This window comes from Myotis myotis, unplaced genomic scaffold (assembly GCF_014108235.1).
Source record: "Myotis myotis isolate mMyoMyo1 unplaced genomic scaffold, mMyoMyo1.p scaffold_m19_p_3, whole genome shotgun sequence".
NCBI lineage: Eukaryota > Metazoa > Chordata > Mammalia > Chiroptera > Vespertilionidae > Myotis > Myotis myotis.
Window position 1 is genome coordinate 181,982,525 of NW_023416335.1, and position 21,796 is coordinate 182,004,320.

The following is a 21,796-nucleotide window of genomic DNA, read 5'->3' on the forward strand; positions in this document are numbered from 1 at the left end:
TCAGGCTGGCAGGGGAGGGCAGTTGTGGGCGACCAGACTGTCAGGGGAGGGCAGTTAGGGGCAATTGAACCAGCAGGGGAGCAGTTAGGCATTGATCAGGCTGGCAGGCAGAAGCAGTTAGGGGCAATCAGGTAGACAGGCAGGCGAGTGGTTGGGAGCCTGCAGTCCTGGATTGTGAGAGGGATGTCCAACTGCCTACCAGGATTGGGCCTAAACGGGCAGTCAACATCCCTCGAGGGGGCCCAGATTAGAGAAGGTGCAGGCTGGGCTGAGGGACACACACCCCCGTGCACAAATTTTGCACCGGGCCTCTAGTGTTTATATATAAACCAATGGTTCTCAACCTGTGGGTCGCGACCCCTTTGGGGGTCGAACGACCCTTTCACAGGGGTTGCCTAAGACCATCGGAAAACACATATATAATTACATATTGTTTTTGTGATTAATCACTATGCTTTAATTATGTTCAATTTGTAACAATGAAATTGGGGGTCACCACAACATGAGGAACTGTATTAAATGGTCACGGCATTAGGAAGGTTGAGAACCACTGAATAAACAATCCTTTGAAAGACAGAGAGCATAAACCAATCAGCTTTGTGCTTGTCCTGAATCATCACTATCTTTTGTCTTTTTTTTTTTTTTTTTTAATATGGAACGCTTCACGAATTTGCATGTCATCCTTGCGCAGGGCCATGCTAATCTCTGTATCGTTCCAATTTTAGTATATGTGCTGCCGAAGTGAGCACTATCTTTTGTCTTAAATCCCTAAGATTAGAAAGAGAATAGTGGGAAACAAGCTGAGTCTCTGGACGCTGGTGCTGGAGGTCTATTTATTTGTACCTGGCTACTAGTACATTATCTCATTTTACAGCTTCTGTAACATGTGGAGATATAAAGCAACTCCCTTTGAGGTCCTAGAGCTATGAACATCTGTGTGATTCCAAGGTACAAGGAAAGTGTATGTGTGCTGTCATATAAATGATAATGGTAACCTTGACTTTTAATATAATTAGGTATTTTACCTTTACAGTAGAATTAGCTGTGATATTTAAATTAAGAGAAGAAGGCTTCTAGCATGCTAATAATTTCTTAATTCAATAGTTTTACAGGTTGAGTTATTTATAAATTATGTTTTATGTGTCATTAAGCAAGGAATTAGGATAAAATTTATCTTTGTATAATTAAAGGTATTGTATAAAGGTTCACTTGTCTTCCCAGCTTCAGTCTCTTTCTTTCCCTGTGTGTGCATTTGCATGTGTGTGCTCATACATTAGACTTTTAAATTATAAATTAGATTCTAATTCTTTGGAAATTCATGGCAAGCTAAGTTACAAGTGTGCTGGGCAATTATCCAATGGATTTTTTCAAAGGAAATAGCTAAGACAGATAATTAGCCGCTAGCTTATTCATTGCCTAAACTCAACTGATAATTGACCATAACTTTATTTTCCTTTGTTTATATAATGTAGATTTAATCCAAGTGTACCAAAATATGTTGCTGATGGGGAGAGTTTTAAACATTCTAACACATGAACTTGCTTTTTTACTCTTCCTATTCTATGTAAAAAGCAATGATGAATAAGACAATTAGATACTTCAATTTATCATCTTATGGTCCAGGCAAATTATTACTGGCTCATGGGTTCTCATTTGTATCCTCTACTTAAACTCTCCCCTGAAGCCTGAATTCTTCATTGAGGTTTACTGCATGGAAAGAATAAAGTGGGAATATTTGCAACTCATGATAGCATAGTGATGTAGTGGCCTAGAACCTTATGCCTCCATACCCAAGGGAAAGTAGGCAAAAACAGTAACGATAAAGCCAGGCCAAAGATTCACCAGAAGAAACCAATCACAGAACAAGATTAGGGTATACATTTCAAAAAATTTATTTTACTTTTTTAAAATATATTTTTATTTTGATTTCAGCGAGGAAGGGAGAGGGAGAGAGATATAGAAATATCAATGAGAGAGAATCATTGATAGCTGCCTCCTGCACACCCACCACTGGGGATTGAGCTGGCAACCTGGGCATGTACCCTGACTGGGAATGGAACCATGACCTCCTGGTTCATAGGTCAATGTTCAACCACTGAGACACACCAGCTGGGCAAAAATTTTATTTTTTGATAATGGAAGTCAAAGAACCTGAGGTCACGAGGCTTCTTTCCCAGCACCTCATTGAAAAACACAAAGGAAACTGACAAGATCCTGAGAAATATTACTTACACTGTATCTTTCAACTTGAGAGAAGCTGTCTATGGGGTTGAGAAAACAGTGCGAGGAAAGAATCCATGAATAGGTCCAGCAAAATCTCTCAATAGTAGAAATTCCTGCATCAGAAGACCTTAGTAGAGGCTCAGTGGCACTGAGCTGAGATGGAGGAAATTAGTCACAGCACAGAAGATTCTCTGAACTAAATGAAGGGGATCTTTAAAAAGCAGAATCTAGGTCCTTAGCAAGTATTTTATTCAGTCCCATTTGGGTTCTCCTCCTTCCTTTCTCTACAACCATAGACTATAACCAATGTATAAACTATCTGGTACTTCAAATGTAGACTATAAGGGGACAAGAGAAAATAGTCTAGGATAACAGGGAAGGATATTTATGTTATCTCTCCCCAGAAAGTTTTCAAAACCAATCATTTAAGAAAATGTCTCTTGAGTATAGAAACCTTTGGGATTGGTTTACAAGTCTTTTTCACATGAGCAAATAGCCAAAGGAATACTTTTTACATAAGTCCTCCAAGTGTGTCAATACAACATAGTTATATTTTTCTAACCCCAAAAGTATTAACACTCTTTCCCACAGTCATTTTGACTTTTCTGAGGTTTCCTTTTAATCAAATTGTCATTAACATCTGTTTTAAGCAACATGACATTCTCACGGTAGCAAAACTATGATGAGTTTTCCATATGGAGAATATAATGGAAACACGTGAATTGAGGAAAACAACTTTAAAAACTTGGGATTAGGAGGGAAACTTGATCAATTAATATAAACCTTATTCTGTGGGAGGAAAGTGAGAAGGAGTCACTACTCACAGTACGTTCTTCTTTGCTAAAAGCTGCAGAGCAGAATCCACCATTAGCAGAATTTCGGTTATTCTCACATGAGCCTCAACTAACTCTTCTGTCTTTTTGCCCCTTCTGGGGACTTTCCCAAGATGTAAAGAGCCTTTCATACTTAGTCCTTATTGTCATTAGTGGGTCTTTATTGTCATAAGCTATGTGGTAAGACAAACACATTTTTCTTAAGCTTCCAAATGACAGGTGACTTGGAGGACCTAAAAAGACTTGAGGTTGGAATGAAGAGGATTTAGCGTATGTGGATTTCAGCAGTAATCATTGGCTTCATGATGGCAATAAAAAGCCTAGATGTGATAAGTGACAGTATAGCAGAGGCTAGAGACTATAGCAATATTCTGTAAGTAATATTTCTGTAATTAATATGTAGGTAATATGTTCTTTGGAAATTTAAGAGTACTCTAAGGACAGGGATTAAGAAGAAGAAGAATGAGAAGATGAAGAAGACGGAGAAGGATTGGAGTAGTAAGAGAGAAAATCTTGAGCAACTGAATTTAAATACTGAATTGATCACTTTAAAATCAGAAATGATGGCATTACTTTAAATTGGAAATTTTATTTTTTCCTGTCAGCCACAAAAATCGAGAGTTCATCATATAGATCAAGTAGCCAAAGCAGAATAAAAAATAGTGCCCCCCCCAATAAAAATAGTACCAAAAACTAACAAAAAGCAGAATTGACTTTTAGAACATTGAGCCAATAAAGAGAATTTTTAAAACTCTGAGAATAAATGCAAGCACAATAATTAGGAGAGAAAAAACATTATTTTTATTTCCAGATAATAAGATGACTAACTTTAAAAGTCAAAGGTTTCAAAACTACTAAAACAACAAAAGAGCTCAGTAGGTTCTCTAGTTACAATACAAATAAAAACAAAACCATTAATTTCCCAAATTAAAAAATCAGAAGTTACAAAATATAACTTTAAGATGTTCTATTCATGTCAGTCTATCGCTGATATATTGCATTTTGTTGTTAATAACAGTTTGGTAAGATGTCTAGTTTATAAAATAATAAATAACTTTCCTACATAAAAAACCCCAAACTATGAAGTGAATCTTCCCTTTACAGTACTGTATCAGTTATGAAATGGATATTGCTGCTAGTGACAGAGACTGAAAATAAAAGCTGCATAGACAAGATAGATATCTTTATCTTTCACTAAAAAGAAGTCTAGAGATAGGTAGTCTGGTGGTGGTATGGTTGTGCAATTATCAGGCTTCTTATCTCTTTCTGCTTTGTTATCCTTAGAGAATGGTTTTCTATCCTCCAGTTTCCTCCTGTGTTTATAATGGCTGCTTGAGCTCCAGCTTTCATATCCACAGTCTGAAGGCAAGAAGGTGAATGTTGAATGATGCATGTACCCTAGATGTATACTCCCACTTTAATAAACCTTTCTAGGAGTGTCATCTAACAACTTTCACTTATGTCCCATTGGCCAGAAATTATCCATAGGCCATACCTAGCTGCAAGGGGGACTGGGAAATGTAGTTTTTTAACTGAAAATTTTGTCACCTTGAATCAAACCAATATTGTTCCATTAAATAGGTAAAAGGGAGAATGGATATTAGTATTGGCAGCTAGCAATCTCTGCCATAATATGTTTAAAACTGCATAATATTTAGAATTATTGAGGATCTTTTCTTGGGCATATAAAATAAAATTTGAATAAATTAAATTAAAACGAAGTTGAAAAATATCTTTGATTATAGTTAGAATTGCAATGATGGTGTGGCCTTGGGTAGGGGAATCCTGAGGATGGGACAGGTTATTATCAAGGTTCTAGTTTTTGTTTTGGGTGATAGATTTACAAGTGCTTATTTCATTATTAAAAATTACCCTCTAACTAAATAACTTGAAGTAGATTCACGAGCAAACAATGAATGTGCCCGAGCCAAGATTTATCATTCTGTTTCAAAAATTAAAGTGCAATTTTGAATCTTAATTTTTTAACTCAAAAATGAAATGACTTTAAAATGCATATGGAAGAGTAAATGGGTGGAAAAGCCAAGAAAAAAACAGAAAAGGGGGAATAAAGAAAGAAAATGTGCACCGACTGTCAGATTTTTAAAACTCCTAACATCATTTCAATGAAGCACTTTGCTCTTGGAAGTAGGAACCAGACCTCAATCATAAACCTATGCACTCAGTCAACACTAGGGGGAGCAACAGTGCAGAACAAAAGCTGTGAAAATTTGAGCTTCACATTCATTCTAGGAATATTAAAAATTGCAAAATTTCAGAAATGAATGGCTGAGTGGTAGGAAGTCTAACAGTCTGTGATAGTGGCAACTTCTATAACCAGGCAGGAAAGCACTTTCTAAGTGAGTTGGATGGTGGGAGTTGGGGATGCTGCTTTGGATAGCTAAACTCTTTTTAAGGGGATTGTTTTCAAGACTGTGACTTTTCGCTTGGCCTGCATGGCTCAGTGGTTGAGTGTTGACATAGGAACCAGGTCACAGTTCAATTCTCAGTCAGGGCACATGTCTGGGCTGTGGGCTTGATCGCCATGAGGGCCATGCAGGAGGCAGCTGATCAGTGATTCTCTCTCATCATTGATGTTTATTCCTCTCTCCCCTACCCCTCCTCTCTGAAATCAATAAGAATATTTTTAAAAGACTGTGATTTTTTAAGTCTACACACTAAACAGTATCCAGGAAGCTGAGAAATATTACTCTCAAGGATTTTAAGGGCTTTGCTGCCAAGTTTTGCTAATAAGCAGGGGTAAGGCATGAATAAGTAGGTAGAAGAGCTTTGGCTAAGAACAATATAATTATGACCTGCTCTTAATAAGTAGAACCCTGAAAACAAGGACCCTAATGAGGTAGGTAGGGTCAGTCATATTTTTCAAATTAGAAAATAGGCTCAACATGAGAGCCAAGTAGTATACTAATGCTTCATTCTTTTATCAGCACACTATAATATCCTATATAATAACGATGTAATATGCAAATTGACCCTCACACCCTTGCATCACAAGATGGCCACCTCCATGTTGTCACAATATGGCCAGCAGGAGAGGGCAGTTGGGGGTGACCAGGCCTGCAGGGGAGGGCAGTTGGGGGCAATCGGGCTGGCAGGGGAGCAGTTAGGTGTCAATCACGCTGGCAGGGGAGTGGTTAGGGGGTGATAAGGCTTACAGGCAGAAGTGGTTAGGGGCAATCAAGCAGGCAGGCAGGCGGTTAGAAGCCAGCAGTCCTGGATTGTGAGAGGGATGTCCGACCAGCAGTTGGACATCCCCTGAGGGATCCCAGATTGGAGAGGGTGCAGGCTGGGCTGAGGGACAGCCCCCCCCCCTCCCAGTGCACAAATTTCGTGCACCAGGCCTCTAGTATTTATATAATAGAGATGGTCAGAAGTGACACAAACAAAATTAACTTTGTTTTAAAATTTAATACAAATACTAGAAGTGTATATTAGCTAATAAAATTTTGTAGTTTTTGGCATTTGAAATTTTCTAGAAAAATTAGTAAGCTACAGTCTGGTCAGTGTGGCTCAGTGGTTAAGTGTTGACCCATACACCAAGAGGTTGCTGGTTTAATTCCCAGTCGGGGCACATGCCCAGGTTGCATGCAGAAGGCAGCCTTTTGTTTCTATCTCTCTCCCTTCTTCCTCTACCTCTTTCTCTCTCTAAAAATCAATAAAAACATATTTTTAAATAGTAAACTTATTACCCAAAGAGAGAGCTTGGTTCTTAGTGCTCTTAACTTTGAAAAGTGATGGTTTTAATGTGAAATTATTAGAGCTGAGTGTATAAATAGGATGTGTTTATTACCAGTAGTCACTAATACCCTATAAAGTTCCTGTAATTCTTTATGCTGATGCAAGTGATATTGATGTCACTTCCTATCATGGTTTCATAACATGAATGTGTTGATGTGGACATGAGGAAATGATGTACCAACTCAGATCCTTTCCAGTAACTCCCAGGCATTACTGACTGGTGTGGAGGACTTGCTAAACTCACAGCTGAGAACAAAAGACATTATGGGTTCACATTTTAGGCACAAAGAAAGTTTCTATTTCTAAATTATGGCACACCTTACCATTGACTTTACAAAGTGGTAGGAATGTCATTGATTTTCCATCTGGACATTTCTGAAAGTAGGAGATTCATTAAAGCAGGAGGCCAGCAGGACATGGGAGTAGCACAGTGTGCCTATGACAAGGGGGTGAGTGGGCCACCATATCCCTGTTCCTAGAGGGCATGGAAGCTGGTGCTCACGATTCCGCTTAAGAGAGAAAACATTGAGCAGAAGGACAAGAGAGACTTAGATTGTTGTTCAGCAGAAGTACAGCCAGAAAGATGTGTGCACCACCGGTGAGAGTCCGTGGGAGATGCACACTGGCTAAGAAAACCTCATATGCCACCTACAGGGAGACCCCTTACATCAGTAGAGACAAAACTGACATCAGAATGGGTCTGATTGAGGACAGGGACCCCCTCCCATCCTCTGAAAGCACCTGACTAGGACTTTGTCTTTGGCCAGAAGCTCCAATTCTGAAGCCTGTGAGGAGAAACAGAATTGGAGGAGGACAGAGGAAAATCAGGGACATGGAGATGATGACTTAAAGCTGGACAGTACATGTTTGCATAAAAGATTAGGGGAGAAAACTCAGTGGGAGAAATGAAATTCCACAGGAAGGATTAAATCAGCATGGAGTTGTGGTTCACAGGCTACAAACCAAACTACTGCATTTGAATCCTGGTTACTCCATTCACTAGCTAAATGACCTAGAGTAATTGTCCCTGCACCAAGGTGTTTTTGGAGAAAATTAAATGGGTTAGAATAGTGCCTTGAACATATGAAACATGTTATGTTTTATTACATGACAAATATAATGATGATGTTGAAAAATTCACCACCCAGACTCAAGTGGGCTCATCAACTTGATACCGGTTAGGGAAAAATACATTTTAAGTTTGTACATAACTGGGCTCCAATGCTTGATATACACCTATTTTAATATTTCTGTTTATAGAAAGCATCATATGAAGTTGATTATTAATAAAATGTCTTTTTTTTACCAATCAGATAGACTATGAAATCATAAAATATTATGTTAATTAAAATTGAGTTTATAAAAATAAATAATTATAACTAAACAGGTCTTTTTATTCCAACAAAGTAGAAACATTCTTTACTTTTTAAATTAAATCACAAAACATAGATTTAAAGTTACCATCTTATGTTAAAACAAATGGTCAGCATACACACTACTTTCATTTTATAAGACAAAATGTTAACTCCTTTGGATGACACACAGCCTTAGATCTAGGTCCTGCCTGACTAATCCCTTATTCTTCTGTCATGATATCCATTCTCTAGACTTTATATGGGGCCTTTTTTTCTGCTTGTAGACACACACACACACACACACACACACACACACACACACACACACACCTTTTCTGAATGCAATTTATGTTTTCCTTAAGTAGAATTGTAACCCTTTCCTCCTCTGGGACACCTTCCATGAACTCATTCTTTCAACATTCATTTTTAAAGTTGATTTTCAACATTCATTTTAACTTTAATTCCTTTGACAAGTGTTTCTTGAACACACAATCGTTTCGGGCGTCATTGCATGCTCTTGGAGTACAGTGATGAACAAGGTAGACAAGGTCCCACCTATCAAAGAAGTCACGCACTAGTAGGAAGAGACAGAATAAGTAGGAAGACAAGCAATGAATAATGTTCACATTTAGATCGGTGATCAGGAAAGACCTGACTGATAATGCTGTCAGCTGCCAGGACCTAGACTCCACAGTAGCAGAGACTTTTGTCTGTTCTGTTCAGTGCTGTATCCCCAGTGCCTAAGGCAGTGACAGGGACATAACTGACCTGCAATAAACATCTTTGAAAATGCAAACATGAATGCAGTGGATGCTTTTGGAATGTAAGGGCAGAGTATTCCAGGCAGAGGAAAGTGCAAGTGCAAAGGTCTTACAAAGAGGAAGGAGCTTGGCATGTTGGAGGAACACAAAGAAGGTCAGGGAGCCAGAGGAAGAGCAGAAGGAAGTGGGGTCAGACAGGGAGATAGGACTTCGTAGATCTTGGTCTATAGTACAAGAAGAAGCCACCGAAGGCAGATATTATAAAATCTCACGTTGCTGTGTAAAACTGTCTTTATTTTCTCTTTCCCCTGCTACCTGAAAGTAGAGTGAGCCTCTGGGAGATTAGAAGCTGAAATAGCATTATGCAAAGAAGCAATTACCTTAGGACATGTCACACTATTTTTGCTTTTTACCTTCTTCCATAAAAGCGAAAATCCTCTTTGGATTTCTTTAGGTTAGTAGGAACAGGTACTAATGTAGGTCTTTTGTAAAAAAGTGGCGTGAAGCGAACTTTCAAAAGACAGGGGCTACCTGTATTTTAGTTGAATTTGGTTGATGTTTACAGTCATTTTTCACTTTGAAGACATTGTATTGCTGTCTTCTCGCCTCAGTTGCTGCTATCAATTACATACTTCTGGTAGTCTGATTATTGTTTCTTTACATCTAATCTGTCTTTCCTTTCTGGTCACTTCTAAGGTATTCTCTTTGCTTTTGTGCTGTACAATGTCTCTTTCAGATGCACTTACTTTTTTATTTATCTCATATGGGAATTGTGTTGTTTTCTCTCCTTCACGACCTCTATACATTAATCAGACATTGCTTCAGATACTGCCTCTTCGCTATTTTTTATTCTCTTCTCAGGAGCATCTCTTCGACCTATGAAGAAACTGCTCATTGTTTATCTACATCTCTTTTTTTAATTATTGAATTTAGTGGGGTGACATTGTTGTGAAAATTCATGTCTATGTGTTTTTAAAAAAATATATGTTTATTGATTTCATAGAGGAGAGGAGAGGGAGAGAGAGATGAAAACATCAATGATGAGAGAGAATCATTGATCGGCTGCCTCCTGTACACCCCGCACTGGAGATTGAGGTGGCAACTCAGTCAGGAGAATTGAACCATGAACTCCTGGATCATAGGTTGACACTCAACTGCTGAGCCACGCCAGGGTATATTAATATATATCTTAATCCCTTTACCTTCTCTCATTCAGCCTCACAACCCCCTCCCCTCTGACAGTTGTCAGTCTATTCTACGCATCCACGCCTCTGTTTCTATTTTGTGTATCAGTTTATTTTGTTCACTAGATTCCACATATACATGAGAGCATTTTGTATTTGTCTTTCTCTGACTGGCTTATTTCACTTAGCATAATAATCTCCAGGTCCATCCATGTTGTCACAAAAGGTAAGATTTTCTCTTTTTGTCTTTCTTTTCTTTTCTTTTTCTTTTTTCTTCTTCTTGTACTGCCAAGTAGTATTCCATTGTGTAAATAAGTCATAGCTTTTTTATCCAATCATCTACTGATGGGAACTTGGGCTGTTTTCATATCTTACAGTTATACTTTCCATTTTTGCTTCTCTCCATGTATATCCTGAGCAATTTACATATTCTGTCAAGTTGTTTTTATATTACCCTGAGTCCTTAGTAGCAATAATTTCTGTTACTGTGTCTGCAGACTCTGTCTCAGATGGCTTTTATTCTCTTGTATGTTTTTTAAAATATATTTTTATTAATTTAAGAGAGGAAAGGATGTTATAGAATTTACCAGGCAACCGAGAAATACACAGGGAGTACTCAGAGATCTAGGATAAACCCATTTATTTTCAGATGTACTAATACAGTGACTTGGGGGGTCAGTTCTCCAAATCCTGAGTGAGTGAATATGGAGGAAGATTTTCCTTTATACCCTTTGGTTTCTTTGTCCCCCAAATATGGATCAGGCTTCTGGCCCTTTCGCAGGCTTTGCAAAAAGCCCTTTGGGTTGGGATGGGGGACATGAGACCACACCCAAAGGCCTGTCTTGGCGCCAGCACTGATAACCCCCTCTGGGGTTTGTGTATGGTTCATGGTTTATGGCCTCTGCAAAAAGGGAGTATTCTGGGAAACAGATTCTGCAAGGCAGGACAGGCATCAGTGGAGTTAATTATCGGCTAACAAGAATGTGCATTAGAAGTCAGGTTACTGGCACAGATTCAGATTGCTAGCTCCCCCAACAATGTCTTACATTCACCATCAAGGAGAGGGAGAGAGACATAGAAACATCAAAGATGAGAGAGAACCATTGATCAGCTGCCTCCTGCGTGCCCCCTACTGGGGATCCAGCCTGCAACCCTTGCATGTACCCTGACTGGGAATCAAACCATGACCTCCTGGTTCATAGATTGATGCTCAACCACTGAGCCATGCCAGCCGTGCTCTCTTGTATGTTCTGTAATTTTTTTCTAGCGAGTTCGTCTTTAGAGGTACTTGTTTATTTTCCAGGAGGATCCCATGGGAATGTGTTGGGTCACGTTCCTTAGAACAGACACTGGAGATGAGGATTCGATAGTAGTGCTTATTAAGGAAGTGTTCCAGGGAAACTGGCAAAGGGTTGGGGGAAATAGGACAGAGGAGAGGAGAAATCCAAACACCGTATGATCTCAGGCAAAGTCCCACAGAAAATGATCTCAGGCTGATCCTGCAGGGGACTCTGGAGTTAAAGTTATGCCACAGAGTTGTAACTGAGGCTAGGGAGCTATGAAAAGTGGGTGAGCAGGGGGATGTGTTTGGAGAACAGTTTCCTGAAAAAGGAGACCCAGTAGGTGCTGGATAGGAAAGCATGCGAAAGAGGGGACTCCCCTCCCAAGAAACAGTAAAAATAGATCCAGGAATCTGGGTGAAGCACTGACACTGACATTATCCACGACAATCTCTGCAGGACAATTTTGCATTCAACTCTGCCAGGTACTTAAGTGTGTAACTGGCTGAACACCAACATTTATGTTTGGTTCTCAGTTTAGGGATTCTCTGATACCATGTGGCTTTCTATTCTGAAAAGTTGCAGGCCAAAGGAGTTGGTTTCTCTTTTAACAATTGTTTTCACCCAAAGTAGAAGCCAGGATGAGCTTGCATGTCGGCTCTTGAGCCATTTTTTCCCCCCTTCTTTGTTCCTCTTTACATGTTGGGAACAACTCTTCCACAAAAGGCCTTTAAGCAAGATTTCAATTCCAGCCCTAACTGGTTTGGCTCAGTGGATAGAATGTCGGCCTGCGGACTGAAAGGTCCCAGGTTTGATTCGGGTCAAGGGCATGTACCTTGGTTGCGGGCACATCCCCAGCAGGAGGTGTGTAGGAGGCAGCTGATCGGTGTTTCTCTCTTATCGATGTTTCTAACTCTCTATCCCTCTCCCTTCCTCTCTGTAAAAAAATCAATAAAATATATTAAAAAAAAAAAGATTTCAATTCCAAACCCTAATCTCCTGCCCTGTGCAAGGATTAAAATCCAATCCAGGTATTACCTGATCAAATTATCTCTCCTTATTACTCCCATAGCACCTTCTATAGTTGCACACGTTTGCACCTAAGTCTGTTTAAAGATTTGGGGCTGTGTCTGCGAAAGAGCTCTCCTCACTCCTATTTTGGTTTTCTGCTTATGTAATCCTTCAGTTTTGGATCTTCTGTCTCTTCTGTCTTTTGGATGAGTTTTGTGTCAGAAGAACTTCATATTTGAACTGAAAGTGAGATCCTTGTCTTTCCAGCCTCAGTTTGGACCCCGGTGGTGGAGAAAAGTTGGAGAGGGAAAGCAGAGAAAGCTGTGACATCAAGGAGTTCCAGGAACTGAAGTGTGGAAAAGTTGATATCCTCCAGAGCGATAAACAGGAAGGACGTGTCACCATGCTAACAAGAAGAGGAGGTGAGCATACTTCTGTGCTCTATGTCCTACAAATGTATCTTATTCCTGTAGCATGAAAACAATTGGTAGGAAATTGTCTCTTTTAAACTATTTTCTTTTCTTTTTTAAAAAAAATATATTTTTTTTATTGATTGCAGAGAGGAAGGGAGAGGGAGAGAGATGGAAACATCAATGACGAGAGAGAATTATTGATTGGCTACCTCCTGCACACCGCCTACTGGGGACTGAGCCTGCAACCCGGGCATGACCTGAATCAAACTGGGGACCTTTTAGTCTGCAAACCGATGCTCTATCCACTGAGACAAACAGGCGAGGACTCTTTTAAACTATTTTTTTAGAAAATAGTATGAGTTTTCTGAGACAGCTGGAGAAACAACTGAAATGCAACTTTTCTCAGTTTTCCTTCTACCCCCTAAACTGAAAATGCCCAATGTATGACAGGAGCTAAGAGTAAAGTCTGGAGTTCTGATTTATTTCTATAGTGCTCTCTGAAAACTACTGATGCAGTACCGCCCCTCCTAACATGTCTGATAAGGTAACAGCCCAAACAAAGCTGGATAGGAAGGATTTAAGCTTCCAGCAAAGAAAGCTTTCAACAAATGATTCAAATGCAAACTGTAGCACTGACACTGACCCTTCAAGCTACAGTTCCCAAGTATGAAGCATTCTTTTATCTTTATCAAATGCAAGTGTATGTACTGAAAACATAGGTTGATGTTAGTGTAATATGAAGAAAAATAAATAGAAAATTCAAGACTGTCTATGAGGATTGTTGTATGCCAACTCTGCCCAGTTTGGCCAGTAGGCTTATAATAATAATGGTCATATTCAGGTTCTTACAGAGACTGTGCTATAAAAATGATCAACTAGTCAGTTTCTTTCTCATATTAGTTGCCCATTCCCTAGGAATTGGAGAAAACTAGGATAGAAGAATGTAGCAAGCTAGGCTAGAAGAATATCTGCATAAGTCTGAGAGTGGGCCGCTCAGCAGGGTCTGTTTTGCTATGAAGAAACAATTTCTCCTAAGGGAGGAGAAGATAGAAGTACAGAAGTTGGGTCAAGCCCAATATGTTATTGTTAGAAGGAAGTATGTTTGCATTTGCCACTTAGATTATAAGTCAGCCTGGCTATCCTTAGCCTGAAAGCAAAGGGCCTGCAATGAAAAATAAGCAGTGCCCTGGCTGGTGTGGTTCAGTAGGGTGAGTGTCATTCCATGCACAGAGAAGTTGCTGGTTTGATTCCCAGTCAGGGCACATGCCCGGGTTGAGGGCTCTATCTCTAGTAGTGCATGTGCAGGAGGCAGCCAATCAGTGTTTCTCTTTCATCAATGTTTCTCTCTCTCCTTCTCCCTTCAATAAAAACATATAAAAAAAGAAAAAGGAAAAGAAGCAAGATCTCAAGAGACACTGAGTCCTCCTGGAAGTGGTGGCATTGGTGACACAGGGACAGAATCTTAGCCATGTTGACCACAGCTGCATTGGTGGTATCGGGTAATGATAAAGTACTTGCTTCAGTGCCTTCTATTTTCCAGATATATAACACCAGAACCTCTGACTAGAGATGAGAATCCTCAGTCTTGAACTACTTGGTATCACCAGTGGTCCTGCCTATAAGGAAGTGTCTAGACCAGCCGTGGGCAAACTACAGCCTGCGGGCCGGATCCGGCCCGTTTGAAATGAATAAAACTAAAAAAAAAAAAAAAAAAGACCGTACCCTTTTATATAATGATGTTTACTTTGAATTTATATTAGTTCACACAAACACTCCATCCATGCTTTTGTTCCGGCCCTCCGGTCCAGTTTAAGAACTCATTGTGGCCCGCGAGTCAAAAAGTTTGCCCACCCCTGGTCTAGACAGTTGCCAGTGGGTAACAATGGCATAGCTACCACTCTGAACTTAGGTGCATATAGACACATTTTCTCAGTGATCTGGATCAGGAGATAAGAAAAACTATAGGCTCCCCCATGGTAGTCAACAGAATGCTATTAGAACTGTGGGAGACACTGGATTTTCTTAAATTTATTTGGGAAGAGCTGGGTATTATATTTGTGTATTATATTTTAAAAAAATATGTGGAATGCTTCATGAATTTGTTTGTCATCCTTGTGCGGGGCCATGCTCATCTTCTCTGTATTGTTCCAATTTTAGTATGTGTGCTGCTGAAGCAAGCACTGGGGGTTATATTTTTTGAGGAGTAAGCCAACAACTTGTCCATCACAAACGCATACTTCAAACAACTGAACAGATGATTGTATACATGGACATAACCAGATGGCCAATATAGAAATCAAATAGACTATATAATTGGAAGCAGGAGATGGAGAAACTATATTCTCTGTGCCAAAATAAGACCAGGAGCAGATTGTGGTACTGACCACGGATTGCTAATATCAAACATTAGAGTAAAACTGAAGAACACTAAAAGAATCATAGTGCCAAAATATAACGTAATGACATTTCCTGATGGATTTAAAGTCCACATAAAACACAGATTTGCACTGTTAAACTTAATTGACCAAGAACCAGCAGATCTGTGGACTGAGACTTCAAATATCATTTGGGAAGAATGAAAAAACAACAATGATGGACATAAAAGGAAAGGAAAATTGAGATGGAAGACAGCAGAAACACTGAAAATTGCTAAAGACAGGTGAAAGGCAGAAGTAGGGGTGAGAATCCTGAACACAGTTTTTTGATGACTATCATGTAGAGAAAATAGAACTATTATAATAGTCAATGCAAGGAGATAGAAGAAAATAATAAAAAAGGAAAAACAAGAGATCTCTACCAGAAGATTAAAAAGTAAAAGGGAAATTCATACCTACACTAGGAATGCTGAACAACCAACAGGAAGCACATTACCTGAACAGGAGAAAATAAAGGGGAGGTATAAACAGTAAACTGAAAATCTATACCAAAGCAACAAAAGGATGGCCAGTACCTTTAAAAAAGATTCCTATGAGGAAGAATGGTAATTCTAGAAAGTGAAGTGAAAACTTCCCTGAAAGTATTGGAAAGGAATTAATTGCCAGGAATAGATGAGATACTAATAGAATTATTTCAAGCCACAGAAACTGAATCTAATTCTAAAAATAATATGTCAACAAATATGGAAAGCAAAACAATGATCTACAGACTGGAAATGTTCCATATACATCAAAATCTTCAAGAAAGAAGATGCCCAGGAGTATAGTAATTATACTAATTTTCCATGCAATTAAAGTGATACTCAAGGTGATGCAATCAAGGCTTCTAACTTCTTAATATGGAACAAGAAATGCTGGATGTTCAAGTTAGACTTAGAGAAGGAAGAGGCATTCTATATCTTATTGCAAACATCCATTGAATTCTAGAGTTCTCCAAAGAACTTCAGAAGGTTAGTCTATGTTTTATTTATTTATTATTATTTTTAAACATATTTTTATTGATTAGAGAGAGGAAGGGAGAGGGAGAGAGAGATAGAAACATCAATGATGAGAATCATTGATAAGCTGTCTCCTGCAAACCCCACACTGGGGATCAAGTCTGCAACCTGGGCATATGCCCTGACTGGGAATCAAACCATGACCTCCTGGTTCATAGGTTGATGCTCAACCTCTGAGCCAGGCTGGCCGGGCCTAGTCTATGTTTTATAGCCTACAATAAAACCTTTGTGCTGATCATGAAAAGCTGTGGGTTTCTCTGAAAGAAATGGGCGTGCCTCAGCACTTGATCGTCCTGATGTGTAACCTGTGTTGTGGACAGGAAGCCACAGTCAGGACAGAATATGGAGAGACAGAAAGGTGTCAGACAAGGGTGCATTTTATCTCCCCATTTGTTTAATTTGTATGCAGAATGTATCCTTCAAAAAACTGGGCTAGACTCAGAGGAAGGAAGAGTGAAAGTTGGTGGAAGAAATACCAGTAACTTAAGATATACAGATGCAACCATCTTACTGGCAGAAAATAGCACAGAATGGAAATTACTTCCGATAAAAGTGAAAGAAGAAAGTACCAAAGCAGGACTGCATAAAGTTTTGTACATATCTTAGTCTTTGACTAAGTTTTATTGTTATTATTTTTGCTTTCCAATGAGGGGAGATATTAGCTCTTGGTCTTTATAATTAATAGGTCAGTTTGGGGATGTGAATTGCATCCCTTGTGTTATTTACTCTATTTCAAAAGAGAGGTTCCACTCCATTTAACTTCCTCTTTGTCTTTTAAAATAACTACTTGAAATATTTTCCCTGGTGTTTTTCCATAGAAACAAAAAAATTTGGAGAGGGACAGAAAGAAAAGAAGGGTTATGGGAAATGTTTCAAGTGAAGTTAGCTTTTTTAGTGATTTTTATTTTCCTTGCCAAGTTTAAACCCATGAAGTCTTGACTTGATACTAAATACAGAAAGGACCCAAACAAATTAAACCTGTCATCATATATATATATATATATATATATATATATATATATATATTATTTTCTGTGTAATAAAATCTATAATAGACACCAAATAATACTAATTTTACAATCTTATGGTTTGACAAGAGTTTTCACTTTATCTTATTTTAATCTTGTGTAAAAATACCCAAAAGGCTGAACTGTTCCTTTTGTACTCTTCAGTCTTTTTTATATATAAACTAAGAAGACTGAAAAAAAAATGTAGTAGAATGTTAAAGTGAAAGTCTTGCTTGAGACCTTAAGGCAACAGAGCCCAAAGATTCTAGACACACTCTTTCTGGGGAGGTGAAAGACTTGAGAACAGTCACAAAACACAGTTGAATAAGCACAATTATAGCATAAATAAGAAATAAGCTTTTGGGATCTCTGACTAAGTAGCTAGCATTACCTTAGTTACTATATTTAAAAAATTAGCAAAATGTATAAGACAAAAATAATAATGCTGAAGGTTACAGTGATAGTAATTTGCATAGTAAAGAAATAAAAGATATTTCTACGACATAAATCAGTCAGTCTATTGTTAATAATGTATTAAAAAATGATTCAGCCCTAGCTGGTTTTGCTTAGTGGATAGAGCTTTGGCTTGCGGACTGAAGGGTCCTGGGTTCGATTACAGTCAAGGGCATGATCCCCAACTTGGGCATGATCCCCAGTAGGGGGTGTGCAGGAGGCAGCCAATAATGATTCTCTCTCATCATTGATCTTTCTATCTCTCCCTCTCCCTTTCTCTCTGGAGAAACAATATATATATTGTTTAGATTATTACAGATGTCCCTCTTTTTCCCCCCCATAGCTCCCCTCCAACCAGTTCCCACACCACCCCAGGCCCTCACCACCCCACTGTCCGCATCCATAGGCACTGCATACATGCATATAAGATCTTTGTCCAATCTCTTCCCATACCCCCCACACCCTCTTCTCCCCAAGAATTGTCAGTCCACTCCATTTCCATGCCCCTGATTCTATTACATTCACAAGTTTATTCTGTTCATCAGATTTTTTTATTCATTTAATTTTTAGATTCACTTGTTGATAGATATGTATTTGTTGTCACTTTGTTGTTCACAATTTTTTATCTTTACCTTTTTCTTCTTCTTTCTCTTCTTAAAGAATATCCTTCAGCATTTCATATAATATTGGTTTGGTTATAATGAACTCCTTTAGCTTTTTCTTGTATGTGGAGCTCTTTATCTGACCTTCAATTCTAAATAATAGCTTTGCTGGGTAAAGTAATCTTGGTTGTAGATTCTTCATCACTTTGAATATTTCTTGCAACTCCCTTCTGGCCTGCAAAGTTTCTGTTGAGAAATCAGCTGACAGTCATATGGGTACTCCCTTGTAGGTAACTGATTGTTTTTCTCTTGCTGCTTTTAAGATTCTCTCTTTGTCTTTTGCTCTTGGCATTTTAATGATGATGTGTCTTGGTGTGGTCCTCTTTGGACTCCTTTTGTTTGGGGTTCTCTGTGCTTCCTGGACTTGTAAGTCTATTCCTTTCACCAGGTAGGGGAAGTTTTCTGTCATTATTTCTTCAAATAGGTTTTCAATATCTTGTTCTCTCTCTTCTTCTGGCACCCTCATAACTCAGATGTTGGTACGCTTGAAGTTGTCCCAGAGGCTCCTTACACTATCTTCATATTTTTGAATTCTTTTTTTCTTTTTGCTATTTTGGTTGGGTGTTTTTTGCTTTCTTATATTTCAAATCTTTGACTTGATTCTTGGGATCCTCTAGTCTACTGTTGAATCTCTGTATATTATTCTTTATTTCAGTCAGTGTATGCTTAATTTCTGACTGGTCCTTTTCCATTGTTTTGGGCATTCTCACTAAGATCCTTGAAGGTCTCACTAAGTTCCTCAGAGGTTTCTAGAAGATTCTTGAGTAACCTTAAAACTGTGGTTTTGAACTCTATATCCAGTAGTTTTCTTTCTTCCATTTCTTTCATTTGTGACTTGTTTCTTTGTCTCCACATTTTGGCTGCTTCCCTGTGTTTGTTTCTATGTATTGGGTAGCTTTTAAGTCTCCTTGAGTTGATAGAGTGGCCTTGTGTAGTAGGGGTCCTATAGGGCCCAGTGGCTCAATCTCCCCAATCACCTGAGGTGAACACTCTTGGTGCACCCCTTTGTGTCTTTGTGCACAGTCTTGTTGTAGTTGAACCTTGACTGCTGTTGGTATAACTGGGAGGAACTGACCTCCAGGCCAATTGCCTGTGTGGACCAGCTGTGTCTACAATGGAAGAGCTGCTGTGCAGGAGACACCCTTCTGGGGCAGGACTTGCTTTAGTGGGGCTTTGGTGCTCACTGAGTCTTCCCCTGGAGTGTGTCCCTTATGGATGTGAAGAGTTGTAATCTGGTATGGTCTCTCACTGACCACTGGGTACACTGGCTCTTGGATCTCCAAGGAGGAGCAAAGCCAGCCACTGCCTAGGGCCATCCAGCAGTAGCTACAGAGAGATCTGCAGATTCCTCCTCTTTGTATCGGGTTTGGAAGTGCCCAGACAAGGCCCAGCTGTGTAGCAAGGCAGGCTGCTGCTGGTGCTGGCCTTGGGCCTCCTTTTTATAGCTTTGGGGCTCCCTGTCCCAGCTGAGCTTGTTTGACATGTTTTAGGCTAAAAAAGGACAGGCCATTCATATGCAAAAGCCACTGCACACAGCTTGGGTGGGGTTTTAAATTGGGTGGGGTGGGGTCTCAGGGAATCTCCAGGGCAGAGCAACAGCAATGGCTGCCAGTCAACCCTGCACCAGGGAGGCCCCAGCACAGGAACAATGACCATTGTAAGCACTTCTGTCTGGAAGAAAGCCGCCCTCACATTCCTGCCCGATGCCAGACAGTCCAGTTTCTCCCCATATCTTTCTGGGTCCCCCAGAGTCTCACCCAGCACTGGAGCTCAGAGCAAGCAGGAACTTGTATCTCCCTCCAGATTAAAAAAGCGGCACACCTGGGTGCCAGCCCGTTCCGCACCTCCGCACCTCCTATCAGTCTCAATGTGCTTTCTTCTTTACCTCTCCAGTTGTAGTACTTCCACTCAGCCAGCTTTCCTGTGGTTCTGGGTGATAGTTGTTATGTATTTTAGTTGTAATTTTGATGTGATTGTTGGAGGCAGCAAGTACAGGTGTTTACCTATGCTGCCATCTTGGTTCTCCAATGTAAATATATTTAAAAAAATAACAATTCAATGCAAGAAAGCAGGTGAGCACAAAAGAGCTCTACATAAGCTTATATATTTTTTAAAAAGAGGAAATAACCTAAATTTTCACCTGCTGATTGGTTTATTATTGATATTAGAATAAAATTTAAGATCTTTATTGTGACCTCCTAAGGCCTTGCCTACTTTGCTTCACCTTATGCTGCTCTTCTCAGTAGTTATTATACTTTTAACCAATGGCCTTCTGTTGGTGCCCCAAAGACATGCATCCCTTTCTACTGCAGGGCCTTTGCATATGTCCTCTTGACTTAGAACATGATGATTTTTCTCTAACCTATTACCTTAGCTACAGCTTAGCTGTCATTTCCATAGGAAAACTTCTGACTAGGTCTGGTCTGGCAGACCTACTTTCCCTTTTTAATATTTATCACAATTTTATTTTAAAATGTGTCTTGTTTTTATTTAATGGTTTTCTTTCTTGTTAGATTTAAAGTTCTAGAAAGACAGAAGGTATGTCTACCTTGCTCAATGCTATTTTCTCTTGCCACATGTGAGACGCATAGTAGACAGTCAGTAAATATTTGTTGAATGAATAAATCAATTCAAATATTAATACTCTTTGTTTCAAGAATCAAATGCTTTGTGAGGAACCAACCTGTTAATATTTAAGACTTCATTTTCATCAAGATCTAATGAATTGTACTTTCTTTGGCTTAAGAGAGATATCTTTTTCCCCATAAGAATCATAGAAAAAAAGGAAATGTATTCTTTAAATGGTTCACATTTGCAAAATAATAAAAAATTGTTGCATGTGACTGACCCAATAGAATCTTTAGGGCTTATCTAAATTTATTAAATGACCTCAGGATTTGTTTCCCAGATTAGCCTCTGTGATCTGCTGTTCCAGAAACATCATGTTCTTTTTTTTTTTTTTTTTAAAAATTGACTCTGACCTTATGTCCTTTTATAGTGTTTCTTAAGGAAGTTAATCTGTATTCACACCCACAATAGGAGCTTTTGAATATTCAGTATTAAATGCACATGCGTGAGTTTATTTCCAGATTTAGAAAATTCTTAGTAATATAAATATAAATCTTATTTATGCTTTTTGTTTTGTATGAACATTTTGAATATTCTTAATTCCTATAAACCATCCCTGGAGAAACTGCTCTCTGGCTTCTATTGCTTGGCTCATATTAACTATGGTATCATCCAGAACAAAGTTCACTGCTTGAAAAACAATATACCTGACCCAAAATCCTATTGGCTCGCATCTACAAGTGTCCTCATGATATCTCTCAAAGAACACAGCTCATTGCTCTTAACTTCTGTGTTTCTCTTTACTTGTATCTCTGTTCTCGTTTTAAAAAGACTTAGGGCAGGAGAATATAAAATTC

General features: G+C 39.0%; 2 non-coding genes across 2 annotated transcripts; both read right to left on the minus strand.

The window, feature by feature from the left end:
* Window positions 1-646: 646 nt before the first annotated feature.
* On the minus strand, window positions 647-749 carry LOC118652250. The gene has a single exon (XR_004966517.1). It is a non-coding gene; the product is annotated as a U6 spliceosomal RNA (small nuclear RNA).
* Window positions 750-14,891: 14,142 nt separating this feature from the next.
* LOC118652228 lies at window positions 14,892-14,997 on the minus strand. Its single transcript, XR_004966495.1, has one exon. It is a non-coding gene; the product is annotated as a U6 spliceosomal RNA (small nuclear RNA).
* Between the last annotated feature and the right edge of the window lie 6,799 nt (window positions 14,998-21,796).